The sequence below is a fragment of the Lissotriton vulgaris genome, chromosome 3_1, assembly GCF_964263255.1.
Source record: "Lissotriton vulgaris chromosome 3_1, aLisVul1.2, whole genome shotgun sequence".
NCBI lineage: Eukaryota > Metazoa > Chordata > Amphibia > Caudata > Salamandridae > Lissotriton > Lissotriton vulgaris.
In genome coordinates, this window is record NC_141689.1 from 1,458,907,832 (window position 1) to 1,458,928,057 (window position 20,226).

Genomic DNA, 20,226 nt, shown 5'->3' on the forward strand with positions numbered 1-20,226 from the left:
TTAAAATACTTAAATAAACGAAAAATTAAGAAATAATTAATGTAACTTAAAAAAATTATTAACACTTATATATATATACATATTATTAACAAAACATATACAATATTTTTACAGTAGGATAGCGAGAGGTTTAAATGTACTCTAACGACTCCAGTGAGTGCAATAGTAGGGAAAGCGTTGGATAGCGAAGGGTAAAAATTACTATTCCAACTCCAATTAGTGTGACAGTAGGGTAAGCATTGGATACCGTAGGGGTAAAATTTACTATTCCAACCCCAGAGAATGTAACAGTAGGGTAAGCTTTGGATAGCGTAGGGGTAAAATTTACTATTCCAACTCCAGAGATTGTAACAGTAGGGAAAGCGTTGGATAGCGTAGGGGTTAAAATTACTATTCCAACTCCAGCGAGTGCAACAGTAGGGAAAGCGTTGGATAGCGTAGGGGTTAAAATTACTATTCCAACTCCAGTGAGTGCAACAGCAGGGAAAGCGTTGGATAGCGTAGGGGTTTAAATTACTATTCGAACTCCAGTGAGTGTAACAATAGGGTAAGCGTTGGATAGCGTAGGGGTAAAATTTACTATTCCAACTCCAGAGAGTGTAACAGTAGGGAATTCTTTGGATAGCGTAGGGGTTTAATTTACTATTCCAACTCCAATGAGTGCAACAGTAGGGAAAGCGTTGGATAGCGTAAGCGTAAAATTACTATTACCACTCCAGAGAGTGCAACAGTAGTGAAATAGTTGGATAGCGTAAGGGCAAAAATTACTATTCCCACTCCACTGAGTGCAACAGTAGGGAAAGCATTGGATAGCGTAAGGGTTTAAATTACTATTCCAACTGCAGTGAGTGTAACAGTAGGGTAAGCATTGGATAGCGTAGGGGTAAAATTTACTATTCCAACTCCAGAGAGTGTAACAGTAGGCTAAGCGTTGGAAAGCGTAGGGGTAAAATTTACTATTCCAACTCCAGAGAGTGTAACGGTAGGGAAAGCGTTGGATAGCGTAGGGGTTACATTTACTATTCCAAATCCAGTGAGTGCAACAGTAGGGAAAGTAAATACTTCTGATATAAATATAAATAACATAAATAGTAAAATCAATTACAAAATATTTTAAATATTTTAGAATTTTGTAAATTATATTAATTAAACTATGAAATTGTAAAATACAAAATATTTAATATTATTAATTACCTACTAATACTAATAATTTACCTATTAACAATCAATTAATTTAAATTTTAAAATTATTTTACAAAATAAACTCTATATATTTTTTAAAACAATGTATTTACTTACAATTAAATTAATTCCAAAACTATTCCTCTATAAACACACAACACACTACAAAATTAAGTTAATTAAATTAACATATTTTTCAATTAATCATTTAAATGTATTTACCTATTATATTGTAATTAATTACCAATTAATAATTATTGAACAATTAATTCTAAATAAATAACTTTTAATTAATTTACATATTTATTTAATTATATTTAAATTACTTCCCACCCTATTCCCCTATAAACGCACAACCCGCTAAATTGTCAATTAATCAATAAAAATGAATTACCAATAATATTTTAATTACTTACCAATTAATAATTAATTATCAAATAATTTAAATTAAATACCAATTTTTTAAATAACATATTTTATTATTTATAATTAAATTACTTCCCACCCTATTCCCCTACAACACCAACACCTGCTACAGAAAATAAATTGCAAAAAATATAAAATATATCACTTAATCATTTAAAATTAATTACCAATTATATTTTAATTAATTAGCATTTAATAATTAATTAACAATTAATTCTAAATAAATACCAAATATTTAAATAACATATTTAATTAATTATATTTAAATTACTTCCCACCTTATTCCCCTATAACCCCACAACCTGCTACAGAAAATAAATTACTAAAAATAATATATTTATCAATTAATCAATTACAATTATTCACCAATTATATTTTAATTAATTACCAATTAATAATTAATTAACAATATTTTTAAATAAATAATTATTTAAATAACATATTTAATTAATTATGATTAAATTACTTCCCACCCTATTCCCCTATAAACCCATAACCCGCTGCAGAATTATATTACACAAAAATTAAACATTAATATTAACTTACCTTAAATTCGATTTATTTTGTTGTCTATATTATGTCTAGTTGATATTATGTCCATTCTATATTTTATGAACCGATATTATTGCTATTCTAGTCGATATTACATTTTTCTAGTCGATATTTTGTAGTCTATATTATGTCTAGTCGATATTATGTCTAGTCGAAATTAAAAACTCGATATTATGTCTGGTCGAAATAAAAAACTCGATATTATGTCAACTTACCATCACTATATGCGGATGATATTACTTTCTATGTGAGAGTCCCAGGGAATAATTTAAATCTGTTCTTGCACAAATTTATAATATTAGAAAACTCTATGGGATCCAAATCAATTGAGAAAAGTTGCACATTTTTCCCCCGACACAAGCAACTTCTCGCTTTCCCCTAGAGTTTCCCTTGGAATGGTGCGATTCTGATCTCAGATATCTTGGGATAGTGGTAACCAAGGATAGGGAGGAGCTAATGCGCCTTAATTATGGCACCGCCATAGATCGCATGACAGACCGTGTCATGAGATTGATATTGCTGCCGCTTTCTTTGGCAGGACGAGCTGCATTGATCACGATGGTGGTCCTTCCACAAATACTATACCTTTTTTTTATATATCCCATACTATCCTGTCACCATTTTTTTTAAACACTCAGATCTGAAATGGTGAGGTTAATATGAGGAGGCAAACAGCCATGCTTACAATGGCAAATACTCACAAAGCCACATGTGCAGGGGGCCTTTGATATCCTAGATTTTGAATCGCACAGGCCCATTATGCTTCTCCTAGGTATATGCCACAGGTTGCAGCGGAACATTGGCTAGCGGATCCCATCCCACTAAATAGTATGTTGCACACATCCCCCTGAACATGAGACAATGCACCTACTACAATCACATGTAAAGTAGATGCTTGGCACCATATCCTACCACTTCTTCAATGCCCAATGCTATACTCGCCGTTACTCCCACTCTCATATCATCCTCGGATGCCATTGTTACAAGAAACAGGGTTCCACAGACTCTGTGAGCACACTCACATTACCACATGGGGAGATCTTTATCAAAATGGGGAATTTCGATCGCCAGAGTCCGAGAAATGCAACCCTCCTCATTGGACATAATCCTTTACGTCCGACTCCGCCAGGGCATATGATCAATTACCCCAGATTTCCCCCAAGAGCCTCCGACACTTGCTCCCCACATACAATTCTTTGTAATGCAACACCGGGGCATCTAGTTTCCTCACTTTACCATACAATTCACACTCATAGGCTGGCTCCTCCCAGCTCCTCTAATGCGAAGTGGAGCTTGGCATTAGGGCAGGAAATAACGGATGATCAGTGGACGTACTGTTGCTTGCAAACAGAGCAAAACTCTGCTCGTGGTAGATTGAGGATCACAAAGTATAAATTCCTACAACGTCTATATTATACACCTGTCAAAATGTTCCGCTTTATATTGAAAAATACGGATTGCTGTGAGAGATGTGGGAGACCGGGTGATGATTTCTTACACTTGTCATGGGACTGCCCACGGGTGAGTGAATATTGGGCTCAGGGTTTCGATGCTCTCGATCAGATGGTGCCATTACTGTAGAATGTACTCCTTTAAAAGCATTGTTAGGATACATTAAATCCACGGCAAGGTCAATGAGCAAATATTTAGCAATTGCATTGTTGCTAGCTAAACGTAGGGTTGCGTGCAGGTGGGGTAGGGGTGGCTGCCCATATTCAAGGAATGGCTGACTGATCTAATATACTGCCAAGACCAATTGACACTGTATGCTGAAACTTTGCCTCGTGCCTCAAAGCCAAGGGATTTATGGAGTCCGCTGCAAATCTATCTTCTCGTACACTCATCAGACTCTCAAGTGGATATGCCAGAGACACTGCCATAGTGAGGAACAGCATACTATATAAAGATATATATGCTGCCTTTACTATTCCATAAATGTCTGATTATTGTACTGAACCCAGAGAGAACTGCGTAAGGTTTTACTTTCATATTGTAATGGCCAATGACGATCTAAGATGAGAAAATATAGCCCCTGATATGTTTACTTGCCTGGCCAGGAGTACTATATCTTTATACATGGCAGACACCTTTCTTTAGTAGAGCAATAAATGTACCCATCTGTTGTAATGTGCCTACATTCTACCCAACTAGAATTTGTGTCATAGATTCACATGTATGGAGATGATATTGTTTTTTTTTTATGACTGTATTATGTCTGCTTAATGTTGCTGTGAATTGCACCTGTTATGTATTCATATTGCAAACTCACAACATAATAATAATTATAATAAAATAATCAGCCTAATCAATAATGCCCAGTAGATTTTTGCTAAACAAATCCTTGCTAAGCTACACCATTGGATAGACATAAACAACATCATGTCAGATCTACAAGCAGGGTTACGCTCCAAAATGAGCACTGTAGATCAAGTGTTCAGATTTACCACATTATATGGAAATGTACACTTTTACAACACCAGAATCTTTATTTGCCATTTGTTGATCTTAAAGTCACCTTTGATATTATCCCCATACAAATCTGTAGTCTATTTTAAATACAACGGGTGTACCTGAGAATTTAATCCATCTTATGTCCTAGCTACACAACAACAACTTTGCCCAGGTACTGTGTGGGCATGCAGGAGAGCTATGCTTTTTACCCTCTATATAAATGATGTGGTTGAAATGCTGAAAAACTGCAGAAATGGCTCCACTCCACAAAATGGTAATAATTTACCAATTCTCTTATTTGCAGATGGCTCCCTTTTCGATTTTAAAGACCCCAATGGGTCTCCAGTTTTTCGTCGACAAATCTACTGATTTTTGTGTATTACGGGGATTGGAGCTCAATGCCAATAAATCCAAGTACATGGTTTTTGGCAAGGGAGCTGTTAAAAACTCAATCAAAAGGGCTGGGGGAGAAGCCATTGAGAGGGTGAAGAGCTTTGATTATTTAGGAGTCAAAGTAATGGGGAGTATGAAATGGAATGATCAGACAAAGAAAAGTACACTGCTACCAGAACATAGAGCAAATGCTATTAGAAGGTTATTTATTCCTGTGCAGTATCGCCAGCTCTGGAAGTTTATCGTGGCAAAGCACAAGGGGCAGGTTCGGGGATGTACTGATGCTTCCCAACTCTCTGCTGCAGAAAATGTATTTGCCAGAAATCTGGTTTCTGTTACCAGATGTACACCATTTATTCCGCTGTGTTATGATCTAGGACTCAAAAGAATTGCTGATCTGGCCACCCTTAGACCACTCATTAACTGGATTCAATTATGGGTCACTCCTGAGCAGAAGGAATTCAGAGACTGCCTTGTTGAATTGTTGAGCATAAGAGGTACCAAGTCAATACTCTGGGATAAATTTGCCTCTGACTGGTTTAACAGGCTGGGATTGACAAGGTTATGGATTAACTCAGAAAGAATGTGTAAGGCCAACCTTAACATCATAAAATCTAGTTATTGGACTTAGATCCAAGATATCCATTTAAGTAATTATTCTATTGGTAAACTAATAAATCGGTTTGTACAATTAAAACCGTTTTCTCGTTAAGAGGATTTTTTAGATTGAATTTCTCCCCCCTAGCCAAAAGTCTATAGATCAGTTTTTGATTTGGCACCCTCCCATTGAGATCAGTAATGAGTCAATGGCACTAGGCCACCTGTATTAACACTTGTCCAGCATGTGGCCTGGCAGATAAAGACGAGGCTCACATATAATTCTTGTGCCCGAGTTGCCAGGTTCCAGGCCGGAAATGGATTATTCCTGTATGCCAAAATCTGAAATAAACAAAATATATAGCGGCCCTCAGAATATTAAGGAGTGATACCACTCCGGTAATAGCTTTAGCTACAAACACATTTTTACTGGCTGTATGGCATAAACATGGTAGACCATTGACTGTGCCCATAAATGACTAGATAAAAAAATGTTAAAAACTGTTTTAATCTTATTATCTTATTTATATTATGTATACTTATACAGCTTGAAGATACATTTGATGTTTTTTCTATATATTTATTGCTTGCTTTGCACACAGTTTTGCCTGATTCCTGCTCCCGTTTGCACATTAGTAACTGGCCAAAGTAGATGATTAGTGTTGTTCTTAATGAGTTATGCTATGACATGTGATAATATGGTTTTATGATATTCCTTTTGTAATGTTATTATATATATGCACTTTGATGGTACTTGGTTACCGAATAAATATCATCACTTCTGCTACTACTACTACTACTACTACTACTACTACTACTGCTACAATCCCACTTATATACAGGAGCTTGTGTACACTTCCCTTGCACTTCTTTAGCTACTACATCTTCCACATTATTAACAACTATTTCTTCTTTTTTAATGGGACAACCATCTTTCTTCACACAGAATTGACCACTAGTGTCAACTGAATACATGCGTTCTGTTGAAAGTAGCTTTCTTCATTAAAGAAAGGCTCAGTAGTAGTAGTGTACTTCCATTCACCAGTGAAAGTTTTATAAAAGTTACTTTTATACACAAGTCTTTTTCTTTTGCTCTTGTCTTTCATAAATTTCATTATTTTACCCAATGTTCTCATTCTCAATATGAATTTGGACATTAAATTGAGCAGAACGACATTTCAAAGACTGTGTGTTATGATTTTCGAGTGCTCGGAAGATAATTATACTGTTTATTAAACCACTTATGTGGTTTACTTCTGGGGACGTGGTAACCGGCCCCGTTTCATCCTGAGCACCAATCTACAAATTGCAACTCTACATTGACCTTGATTTGCTGAGCGCTCTTTCAAACTGTTACCGTTTTGTATTGTATTATACATGCTAGGTACATTTATTTATTTATTTGAAATTTTTAATAAAGCGCTGGCTAGACCCGGAGGTATCAGAGCGCTTTACATGAGATAAGACATTGCATCAGAACATTGTTACATAGTTACATCAGTTACAGTTACAGTTGCAGTTGCAGTTATCAGTATATGCTTGAGGGAAAAACATAAGCTTACACAATAATGTAAGATATTAGCACGTAGCATATTCAAGGCACAAGTCATATGGGGAATGGAAGGTAGTGGGGGAAAGGTAAACAGGGGAAAGCAGACGGAGTCAGATCGATCTGAAGAGGGAAAATACTCCAGGGGGAATAGAGCAGTCAAGGAAGTCGGAGAGAGAGAAAAATAAAACCATGAAGAACTATGAAAAACCATGTCAGATGTCCGGTTCTGTAGGTGATGGCCGATGGGGTGACCCAGAGCCATACTCCTCCATAGCTGCATAAGACAGCTCCACCAGACGTCAGCGATAATTGCTCTGTTTCCACGGTCAGTAAAATGGTCACGATTACTTTGAAACATTTTAAATTCAAATGTGGGATTTGAGAGATGGAGATCACAGTCAGATCTGATCCCAGGTGAGAATAGGGATCCAAGAAGGGAGGTAGTTCCAAGGGGAGTAAAGCGTAAAAGTCAGTCCCTGGCATGGGGGCTCCAGGCTGGAGCTCATCATCTGTCTGCCATCTTAAAGAAATCTTTTGTGAGATACATTGAGGGAAAAACTAGTTACTTGTTGACAGAATTGGCAGATTGCACCCCCGCTTGGTGCCATAAGAAAGGGATCAAAATTTAAGTACATTCAGTTAGGGTTAGCATCGTAGGAATATGCATTATTACTGTCATGTATTTGTATGCCCACATATATCCATTATTTTAGCACTATGGTTGAAATCTACCATCTATTTACTCTGTTGATGCTTATAAACAAATATATCTGTTTATGTCTAATGATTGTTGCAGCACACATATGTTACACTAGAATTACCCTGGTTCGATAAATGTTTTTTGAAAACATCCCTATTATTTATTCTGTGTAGCTCTCTGAGACAAAGTGAGCATGAGTGACTGCGCAAAAAGTACTTGTACTCTTTCCACGATCCCTAAGGGGACAGGTTTATCATATTCAATAGTTGCCAGAAACTATTGGCTCCTTGGTAAGAGGGGTTCATAATGGCACTGTGAGATAGCTGGTATACAGGCAAACATATCTGATGGGGTTGTCTGGAATCAGTCTGGACTCCAAACCCACAGTTTATGTTTTCTAAATGCGCAGATCCTACATAGATTTATAGGAACTACATGACACTAGCAGTACAAGACTATCATTGTCATTTACACAACCTAGTACAACAGCATCCGTTCCATTTGGCAAACACACACCCCTAGAATGTATCCAGGGTAGGGAATTAGAGGGAACTATTATTTCCACACAAACATTAGTATGTGATCAGGCTGTGTTTTGCATATATTCAGCAGTCAGAACATACTGCCAGCTTTACTAGAAGAATCGTTTTATACACATTTACATTTTACCAGCTTCCATTTCCACTGGTCTAGGTTTCGGGACTACATGCCCCATGAATCCTGCACTTCCTACTGAGTTGGCCAGTCTACTGACAATGCTGTAATGACATCTGTACAAAGGGAGGTTTTGGAATACCTAATCACTAACTCTGCCGCAGGTGTGGGCAATTACCACTCTGTTTTGAATTACCTCACATGTGCAGTGCCATTGATCACCGAGCACGCAAATGTGGCATCCTTACGGTTGTCCACAATTGTTTGTATCCGTTATCTACCCATATGGAAAATCTCAAATAAGGTTTTTATCTGTTTGCAGGTGCATATCGGCCAGATATAGAAGAGGTGATACAGGTCACTCTTTTTGCAGTGGAAAAATGTATGCAGATTTGCCATACTAGGTTCCGGTTTGTTCCGTAATGAAGAATGCGACAGTCTCGCATGACCCATCAAGCAGAAACATGTTGATGGTATAGTGGTGATGGAGTACTAATTCCCCTTGTCACCATGGTTGGTTTTAATACCAAGTGTCATTCCTAGTTAAATAAAAGGGATATTTGGGATGTCATGTTGATTTTTAGTAAACTTAGATCAAGGGTCCACTCTTAGTTAGAAGTGCCTCCCTGACTACTGGTGAAGGTCCACTCTCTATCAAACTGGATTTTTTTAGAGCATGGGTTGTTCTATGATAAAGCATGACACCTGGTGGTGTCTGAGGACATCCCGTAACATTATTTTGTATGTCCAACTATGGCCATTATGTTGAGTAGAACTATGAGGGATACATAGATTTAAAAATTAAGAAATCTTGTGTAGCTCTTTTGGTGTGGAAACATTGGTTCCATTTGGCCCAGGCAAAGGAGTCTTACAAAGCCTCTGCTGACAGACATCAAACTCAGAAACCCTCCTATTCAGTGGGAGACAAAGTCTGGTTGTCAACTAAAAACATACCCCTCCATGGCAAAAATAAATTGTTACCCCATTTCACAGGGCCCTTTGAAGTTACTGAGGTCTTGGAACCGGCTGCCATGAAACTTTGTTTATCAGCAGCACTCAAGATCCATTCTGTATTTCACATTTCACAGCTTCAGCCATGGAATCGTAACACTAGGGTCCCCTCCACTACCCCCCCAGTGGAAGCCGATGGACAATGAGAATACAGAGTCCATGCTATCTTTGATTCCCAACGCATTCAGAGAAAACTTATTTATCTAGTGGAATGGAAAGGGTATGGCCTGGAATATATTTCCCGGAACACTTTTCCATATCCACAATGATTCTTGTGCAGTTCGTACCTTTCACAATTGCTTTCCTGGAAAACCACACCCTGTCCATCCCATTTTGGGGGCCCTGTTAGGAGGCTGTACTGTCAGGAATCCTGTGCTCTGGGTCATTTGTAGGCTCATTGACCCTTTACACAATTAATAAGTGCCCTCACACATAGTGACACCATGGGGTAAACATACGTGTTCCCTGGCACAAAATGTATGCCTAATTTCTCAGTATCTCAGCCCCCCAGCACATTTCTTAGTTATATTAGGAACTCAGCCCCTTGAAACTGCCACGTCATTTCCCCATGTTTGTAAAGTATGTTTGTTTTTGAATTCTTGATTGTGCTGACGCGCTTGATAGAAATAATTGTTAGCAATGTTTGTAAACATTTTACGGCATGCTCTTTTAATATGCATCTCTCATATATTGAAGTTTAAAGCAATAGTAGAAAATCCAATTCAAGACTTGTCCTGACAAGGGAATCAGGAGACCTTTATTTCCATTTCTGGATCTTGCTTGAATTTTGACAGTAAGATTGTTTTTTATTTGAGAAGACAGATTACATTCTCTTCAACAACAGAAGAGAAATTAGGTAATGTGGAGAAAAAGAAAAAGTCAAGATGAAAGCGCTTCTTAACCCCTTCGCTGCGGCGGCTATTCCGCCGCAGCGCTAAGGGGGTAGGGCGGCCGCGCGGCGGTCACGTGCTTGTCACGGAACCACTCTGTCACGGCTCACAGGTGAGCTATGCTTGTGACAGAACGGTTCCGTCACGAACACGCCCGCTCAATGGAACGCCCCGCGCAGGCGCGAAATCAGCGCCGCGCAGACCCGCCGAGCGGGCCGCGACGGAACCGTTCCGTCACAAGCACAGCTCACCCTAGGCTTGTGACGGAACGGTTCCGTCACAAGCATGCAAGGGGTTAAATAAAACTGACTGGGGAAAAAATGGTAGCTCTGGTGATCACTAATCGTAAATTATTTATCCTTTTTTTTTTAAGTATAAAGTTTGGATATCGGCCCTCTCCATGAGAGCCAACAAGAATTAACAACTAACCCTCCCTCCCCATTCCCGGCAGCTCTTCAGCCTCTTTGAGGCCCACGCTGGCTCTGCTACATCTTGGAAGAAGTCTCCCCCTCCCCCCCCTATTCACATGGGGTGATGCTCAGGACGACAGGGCACTTTCCTTCTGTGACTGTGGGGCTGGTGAGTGCTGCACCTTTTGGCTCTCCACATCTCTAAAATGCTTCTCAAATATTTTACGTACATGACTCAATAAGCTACCTTCTTTTTCTTTACAGTTGTCCACTTGGTATGGCGGCGAAATAATTACTTCTTCCAACACAACAATATTTTTCTCTTGCCATTTACAATCTTTAATGGTTTTGTGAATGATCTGGAAAAGCTGCTGTCCATCAACAGAGACACCAGCACTAATTGCATACGCTTGGCTCAGCTTTTCTTCCTTTTCCATCGTTGCTTTATTGGCCAGCTTGGCAATATTAAGTGATGCTAAAGGAGGAGGGGTTTCTGTGCGGTCAGCAATTACTTGCACATATGAGACATATCGTAGATTTAGGAGCAAGATATCCACTTAGCTTTGCCTTTAGAGGAAGGGCATTTGAGCGTCAGCATCTTAGATTGGTATTCAAAGGCCCCCACCTCGCCCTGCAACTGCTGCTCCTGTTATTTGTGGCACAACACAGGAGTTACCAAACCCTTGTGTAATAAAGTATAATGGTAGTCATGAGGTAAATCCAAGTAGAGATTTATTTATAAGTTACAGGATCATAGATGTTGGTTACAAGCAGAATGAAGGTTGGTTCAGGATCAATTCAAGCTAGTTCATGGCCCCACCAGGAGATTCATCTTCACAGCTCAGCCCACTCACACCAACAGTCACTCTTCCAGTCCACCAGGCATACCAACATTCCCACTGTCATCAAGCCCTCTAAGGTTCCATACATACACACATGCAAACTGGCTGAGGTGCTGTATATGTAAGCACAACACCTTGCCAGAGTTCAGTAAGTCTCAGCAGCCATCTTGGGCGTGGCTTTAGTATTTAGGCCATGCCCAATCTAGACTCAGCGCTTGACCCAGTCCCTCTCTTCCGCTATTCATTCCCTGAACCAAAACGAACCAAAAAGGTACCTGCAATCCTCGCATCACGTGAGTGTATCCACTTCAGCACGCTGCTTCTGTAGGCTGCCCCTGCATGCTGCCGCATTCCACATCAACACATCGTCAGCTGCATCTCCTGCATGTGAAAAAGAAAGACAAGGAAATAAATATAAGTTAGTGCTTGCCAATGCCATGCAGAAGGTAGAAAGATAATTATTTATATCATACAGAAAACGTACAGTTGTATGGAACTTTTTAAATAGGAACACTTTTAACTTGGAACTTTTACATTAAGGTGAAAATAGAAACAGCGGTGTGAAGAAACACTTTTTCAGAAACACCAGTGTAAATACAGAGCACATTGCTGCATATTGTTGAATCTATTGTACACAACGCATAGTGAAAGTGCATCGCTGCTCAAGGTTTAAATTCATGTTTTTTGTTGTTATCCCCATATGAGAGAAGAGGCAAAGAGTTTATCCTCATGTTACCCCCAGGAGCCTTGTATTAGGCTCCAACTCCTGTAATTTTCCCCGTTCAACATTCGAGAGTTTCCAAAGATAGACCTTGTACTCCTCACTTGTTGATTTATGTCTCAATTGTTGGACCTTTACGTTCTCACCCGTCTCACCCATAACGTTGTTTACTCCTATTCAAGTCAATTATGATGTGCCCCAAATGGTTCCTACATTCTGATCTGGTTTTTGTGACCCATTAGTGCAGTCTGCTCTACAAAAACTGTGTGCTGCTTTTTCCTAATCTGTGCATTTTGGTGCGTCAGTGGATACCCATTTCATGCATATTTCCCTCCATGCAATTGATGTTAATATAAAAAGTAACTGTGACTGTAGGTTGGTCAGTCTCCCACCTCACCCTTCCCCATCCAGAACACCAAAAATAACTAATGCCTTTCTCATTGTGATCTCTTTATTCATTATAGACGTCATGGTCTTACCCACATCTTGCCTGCAGGTCTTGCTATCCGGACACCCCCAGAACATGTGGACATTGTCTGCTTTCTCTAAACCATACTTCGGACAACACCTCTTCTTTCGACCTCCCATTTTTCACCAGTTACTTTGGAGACCAGTATTCTCTGCGTGTTGTGAATAGGGGCCATATGTATCAAGGCCAAATGGGTTCGCAACTCTGAAATTCGCAGAATTTCGGCGTTTGCAAACTCATTTTCGCAAAATGGTATGTGTGAAAAAATTTGGGTGCAAAATAAGGAATCGCAAAATTTGCGATTCCTTATTTTGCGATTGCATTTAAGGAATCGCAAATTTTGCGATTCCTTAAATGCAATGTATTAAGCAAAGAAAATTCCAAAATGCCCTTAAGGAATCGCAAATTACCACCAACTTCTAGTTGGTGGTAAGTTGCGATTTCCTTGAAAAATGCACATTTCAGCATTTTTCAAAGTGCCATGTAATGCACATACATGCCCTTAGGGCATGTATGTGCACCACATGTGCACCCATACTTATTTCAGGGGTGCAACAGGGTGTCCTTTGGACACCCCTGCACCCTTGAAATTATTCTCAATTTGCGATTAGCAAATTGCGAATCGCAAATTGAGAATAAATTCCCATTCCTTTCGATGGGCCAGGAGGCCCATAGAAATGAATGGGAAAGTATTCCTTAATTGCGAATTAGCAATTTGCAAATTCACAATTAAGGAATATCAAGAAATCGCTAAAAAATTGCGATTTTCTTGATACATACCAATTAGCGATTCTGAAATAGCGATTTCTTAAAAATCGTTATTACAGAATCGCTAATTTTATCTTGATACATAAGGCCCTGAATGATTTCTTCTCAGAGGTGCAGATTTAACAGGTGCCCAAAGTGTAGACAAAAGTACTTGCCATGTGTTATTTAACTCCAGCGATGGAGAGGTTTTTTCTCCATATGACCTCAGGCAAGTGGTTCGTCTTCTCCTAACACTAACATCCAGTGCTATTTTGATACTTCTTTCTTCAAAGTGGTGATGCTTTGGAGTTTCACTTCATATTACAGGTTTTCTTCGCCAAAGTCCCCCTGAGCGGCTGCCCAGCTCGCCAATAGATAGAATTGAATTTTAGAAAGCTTTTGATCTATGAGCATATTGCACATTATCAATGTACCCTTTGTCTTTAATTGACTCATTGTATAAACCCAGCTTCCATTAAAGGTCTAGCTAAGGGATCCTGTAAATTTTCTGGCATTCCCTCTGAGTTCCATATAGGGTGGGAACTCACTGCAGGATGACATTTTTAGTGCGCTCTTAACTTGGGTCCACACTTTACTTGCTCCAGTCAGCATATTCAGCTTAAATTTCTTGAAAAATGTTAGTTGACGAATTTAAGTAAGGAATGGTTACCTTCATCCAGTGAGTTTTTAGTAAGAGCTTGATATCGGAAGGGGAGCTGCTGGGAGCATCCTCTTAACAGTGGTCTTATATTTTTCATTTGAAACCCCCAGCAGTTAAGTTAAAAGTCTGGAAGAGCAATAGCCTTCTCTCTCTTCTGCCTGCATAGTTTTTCCAGGCAATGCTTTTATCGTCCCAGATGAAACTGTTCACTTTTCCTTACAACATTTAAGACCAATCTTTCCTAAAATTTAAGGAGCTTAAATGGGATAATTTACAATCCCATTGCACCACCAGTGCATCACTCTTTTTGATGCACTGGTGGCGCAGTATGCCTGCCCATATTTACAAGGCCACTTTACGCCACCTTGGCACAGTTTAAAAAGGCATTGGTTTCCTCATGCCCAATTCTAATTCATTAGATTTTACCAACTCATTTGCTGCATGGTAGGTACACAAGGAAAAAACTTTATGAATTGCATCTCAGTTGTTGGCTCTAAGTATTGTGCATTTTAGAACAACCAGCAAACACGATATGTGGCCTGAAATGATCCCTTACTGGATTTGTGAATTTGTCAAGTTTTCATCCATGGGTTTCAAACTTGTTTCCACACATATCGCCTTCTTGCAATTTTCCCTGTACAGCTAAAGATGAGTTCTGGAGTTGATATCTCTAGGAGAGATATTCGATATGAAGTGAAATAAGTGTGCATAAGGTAAGTTCATTGACCTTCTCATACAGTTAAATAACTCCCATACACCCCTACTAGATCTCTTCGCTCCGCCTCAGCCTACCTAGTGGTAGTTCCCAAGATCCGGAGGATACGGATGGGTGGCCGTTCTTTTGGCTACACGGCATCCAGGCTATGGAATGCATTGCCATTGTCTCTTAGAAGCTTGGGAGATCTTTCCTCTTTTAAAAAAGGACTAAAAACTCACCTCTTCCCAAGGATACTGTAGTTGGTTGTTAAAGTAATGTTTGTGTTCAGGCCTTGAAAGATCACAGCTCCAGGATACCCATTGGGTGACAGTTGCGCTTTACAAATGTGCCATACATACATACATACATGTCAGTAGCTCATCCATTCCTTAGTTACTCTGCCTCTTAGATTCAGTCCTTTTCATATGCTTATCTCGATATTAAGTTTTTAGAGGGTTATATAAAAAAAATTGTGTTCATTTTTAATGATACACATTTTTGCATTGCAAACCATAGACATTATGAGGCAATCAGTGCACATGAGGGTATCATACATAATACAGTCATGTGTTACTGTTGACATTATCCACATATGATAGCTTACTTGTTTAGTATAGGTCACCACTATAGGGTCGGAGTAAGTGTAGATTGCCCCCTCCCCTTTTTTATTTTTATTCCATAATCATTAGTTGGGGTTCATTGGATTTCTCTGCCTATTCCTAGTCCATAGTACCTTAACCATAGGCCCCAGATCTTGAAGAATTTCTTTGGACATCCTCTCGCCTTCTAGGACACCTTTTCTGCCCCAATGTACAGGTCCTTCCCTATTCTCCATTCCGTCACTTTTGAGGCGTTTGGGACACCCCAGTATTTAGCTATGTCTCTTTTAGCTACGACCAACCCCAGATTACAAAGATTAAGAGTGTGTCTGGGTACGTTGACCTCTGCGGGTCTTTTGGGAGTAAAGTCTCCATTATCTTGCTAAGCTCCTCAAATATTTTTCCCTAATACGATTGTATGTGCGGACATTGCCATAGTGTATGTATATATGTTCCCAAAGCTACGCCACAGCGTAGATATTCAGGGGTTGCAGCCCTTCCGATCTTGTGAGGCTGGACATATCAAAGTAGACCCTAAAGGATTTTGAATTGCATTAATCATAGTCTTAATTTAATTGCATTGGGTGCACGAGGGCAGCCTCCCAGTCACATCCTATAGTTCATCCAGGGTATTTTCCCATTGAGTTCTAAGACCTTTTTAGTTATCAGGGATGCTATTTATTATGGTCTTATAGGTCCAGGAGGCTGTTTTCTCCGGTATCTCTCCCATGAGGAGACTTCCCTCCAGTGGGGCATATAGTCGCTGTGTCCACCTTCTCCACCCTCCATGCGGGTTGTAATTGTGAGTATTTATACCTTTGGTTGATGGCAAGCTAGTATTCCCTTTGCACGGAGCTTAAAGTAATCAAGGACCCTTTCTCTAGGAGGTCACCAAGGTTAGAGATCCCAATTGCATCCCATTGTCCAAAGACCTTCTTTTTTCCCATCTTGGTAGGCGTGTGCCTTCCCAATATTGAGGTTTTCCTCCCGAGTTTCTTCTCCCATCCCGTCTTTCTCTCTGCCCCCTTCCAAGCTTCTATCTTTCTCTTGGTTGCCTGTAGAAGCTTCTTAGTGCCTGGACCCCATAGATGTAGTGGAGGTAAGTGTGTGAATCAAATTGGCCTCTTTCTAATGCATATGTTGGGTGGTCGCCAGGTAGGCGCCCTCATTCATTGATTGCTACCAGATGTACCGCATAGGAGTAGGATCTTATATAATGGAGAGTGACCCTGCCATTATATTGGTTACGTTGAAGTGTCTGGAGTGCCACCCTCAGGCGTCCCCCGTCCCATATTAATGTGCATCCCTCAGTGTCAATTGCCCTAAAGACTTCTTCCAGAATCCTATGGTCTATGTTTTGGACCGGTTTGAAAGAATCCCAAAAGACCACTGCTTAGGAAACTGAGCCTTCGTTTTTATGAAAGTATAGTTCAGAGTCGACCCAAATTTCTCAGGAGGTTTCTGTATACCTTAGATCCCTGGCATTAAGCCTCCAATCAGTCTGTTGTCTACATGCTCATTCTTCTGATTTGTGCCATAGGAGGGAAGTGGTCTGATAAGCCCCGTGCCAGATACTCCACCTTCGGTCTATCTTATACAGCACCTACAAGTGGTACAGAAAGCTGCAGCCAGGACAATCCTCCTACCACAACCAAGGTCTCTGATGTCCCCCCTCATTAAGTCACTTCACTGGTTGAGACTGAAGAAGATGATCGAATTCAAATCTCTGGTTGTCTTTTTTAAAACCTTTCATGGGTTAGGAGCTGGATACATTACCAAATGAGTCAAGCGTATATCCCTGCTTGATCCTTAAGATCCACCTCCACAATCCGCGCCTGCACTCTTAAAGTACGCGTAGCCCAGATGGGCAGCAGATCCTTTGAGTTCTTGAGGGCTCAGGCTTGGAACAGGCTCCCGGTTTTCCTACATTCTATTTTAGATCTCACGGGCTTTAAGAAACACCTGAAAACGTTGCTTTTTAAAATCTAGCAGCTTCCTACAGATCTTCTACTGCTTGTGGCAGCGCCGGGACACTCATTTGAGTAGCAGTTTTGCAGTATAACAAATATGTTTCATTCATTCAGGAGTCTGTTTTCAATAGGATTTCAGCAACTTTATCTAGGGTTTCCTGGAATATATGACATTACAATGCATGCAATTACAATGCATGCTTTCACAACACAGTCTTTACATCGCAATTAGCATTACATTGCATGATTTTACAACGCATGCCATACAACGCATTTTTTAAAACTACCATTACAATGCATTCCATTACAACGCATACCATTACAACACATATCCCTACAAATCATGATACTTTTAGGGCAACAGTAGGGTAAGTGTTGGATAGTGTAGGGGTAAAAATTACTATTCCCACTTCATTGAGTGCAACAGTAGGGTTAGTGTTGGATAGTGTTGGTGTAAAAATTACTATTCCCATGTACTCCAAAACCTCTATCCACCCTAATACCAAAAGAATCTCCATTACTTACCTCATAATGCTTTGTAATGGCATGCGTTGTAATGGTATGCACTGTAATGGCAAGCGTCATGGTGACATGCATTGTAATGGCATGCATTGTAATGGCATGCAATGTAAAGGCAGTTGTGTTGTAAAGGTAGGTCGTTGTAATGACTGCGTTGTAATGGATGTTTCCCGTTTGCTGCTGCAGTCACAGAGGAGCATAGAAACTGTTTAGCATAAGCTCCCTTCGCCCCCATGTCCCTTGAACTGCGGAAAATATGCCGTTTGGGTCCACCCAGGTTTTATGTACATGAAAGGGCGGTGTCTTACTGATGACTGAAAACTTGAAACTTGAAACTGATGAGGATGGCACCCCCTGGAGCCAGAGGAAAACCCAGCGTGGCAAAGGGTTGTGGAGATACTCCTCCCAAGATAGGAACAGTGGGTACCACGGAGATGTGTCTCTTGGAGGAACACTATATCTGGTTTCAGTCTTTTAAGATATTTAGTTACCAACTCCCTCTTGATTTTGTGGCCAAGGCCTTTGACATTCCATATCATTATGGTATATCCTTCCTCACTTGTGTATGTGGTGATATTTCTGTCATGACTCCTATGTGTAAGGAGTCTGGATTGTGAAATAATCTCAAAATGTGTGTAGGTTCTATGCCTTTGTGTTCCATGATAGCCTATAAACTAGCCCCCCTGCATCCTTGTGTTGCATTTTCCCCTTACCATCCCCCCTCCCCACTCTCTCGAACTGCCCATGCACTTCCTTTGAACTGTCAACATGACAACTGTGTCATAGGTTAAGCTTGAGAGCTCTGCATTCCCACCCCCTTAATAAATGCCCAACAACCTAGTGTGAGGTGTACATGACAACTAAAGGTCTGGACCCTTGATAGGTGTAATATAAGAGTCTCAAAGGGCACCAAGTGCTGTCTTACTGTACCTTTGGCCTCCGAAGAGCCTATGCATCTTATGCTTCCTTACTCCTTTTTTGCATTTCTTCTGGGGGTTTCTCACAAGTTGCAGTTTCAGAGTAGGGTTCTTCATGTCTGGTATTCTTTTGTAGAAGTGGATGGACACTGCTGAGTGTCCCCGTTCCGATAGGTGAGGGGTGACTTTCCTTCATGATCTTCCTTTAGGATTTATCTTCTTAGACGGTGCCTGTGCTTGACCTTCATTAGTGTCTGATGTGTGAATTATTTCCTCAGAGTTCCTATCCCTTCTCAGGGGAGTATCTCGGCACAGTCTCCTTATCATCCCGGCGCTGCGCTTTGATTTCAATCTTCGTTGTCGGGGCCCAACGCTGGACTGCCTGTTCAAATGGGATTTCCCCATAGATTCACACCTTTGTTGTGTGAGAGGGTGTTCCTATATCCGGTTCCATGCCTCCTCTGGTGTCTAGAAGAAGAGTGATTACTCTGGAAGATTACGTTTAGTTTCGCTGGGAAAAGAAGCATGTATTGGATATGGAGGTGTCATAGTTTTTCTTTGACAGAGTAGAATGTTCTTCTCTAGTTCTCGACTTCCCGGAAGTAGTCCAGAAACACCATTATCTTGAAGTTGGCAAGGCGGATGCAACGCATCTCACAGAGTATTAAGTCCCAGTCTTTGTAATTGAGGAAGCGGGCAATCAGTGGCAGTAGGGGTACCCCCACAGGCGGTTTTGAACTCGGCATCCTGTGGGCTCCTTCAGTCTCAAAGCATGAGTGTGCTTTCTTGAGAGATTCCTTTAGCCCCTTGTATAAAAAGACACCTATGTGAGAGCCCTCGATTCCCTCAGGGAAACCTATGAAGAGCATGGGCCAGATGTAGGTGTCAAAATACCGGTCGGAATTGGCCGAAAATACCGATTTTTGGCCGTTTCCGACCGGTATTTTGACATTGGTATGTAGGGGCACGGAAAACATACAGATTCGGTAATTTTACAGAATCAGTAAATTTACCGATCGGTAAAAATACCGAATCTGTATTTTCCTATGTAGGTAGCACTTCTAACAGTGCTACAGGGCCTTTAGAATTCGTTATTTACCATGTAATACAATTGCATGGTAAATAACGAATTCTTGTGTACATGCACATCTGTGCATGTACACCTTTGCCATGTGGCACACAGACATGCCCTTAGGGCATGTTTGTGTGCCACATGTCACACAAGCCTGTACTTGGGGTGCTAGAGGGTGTCAAAGTGACACCCCC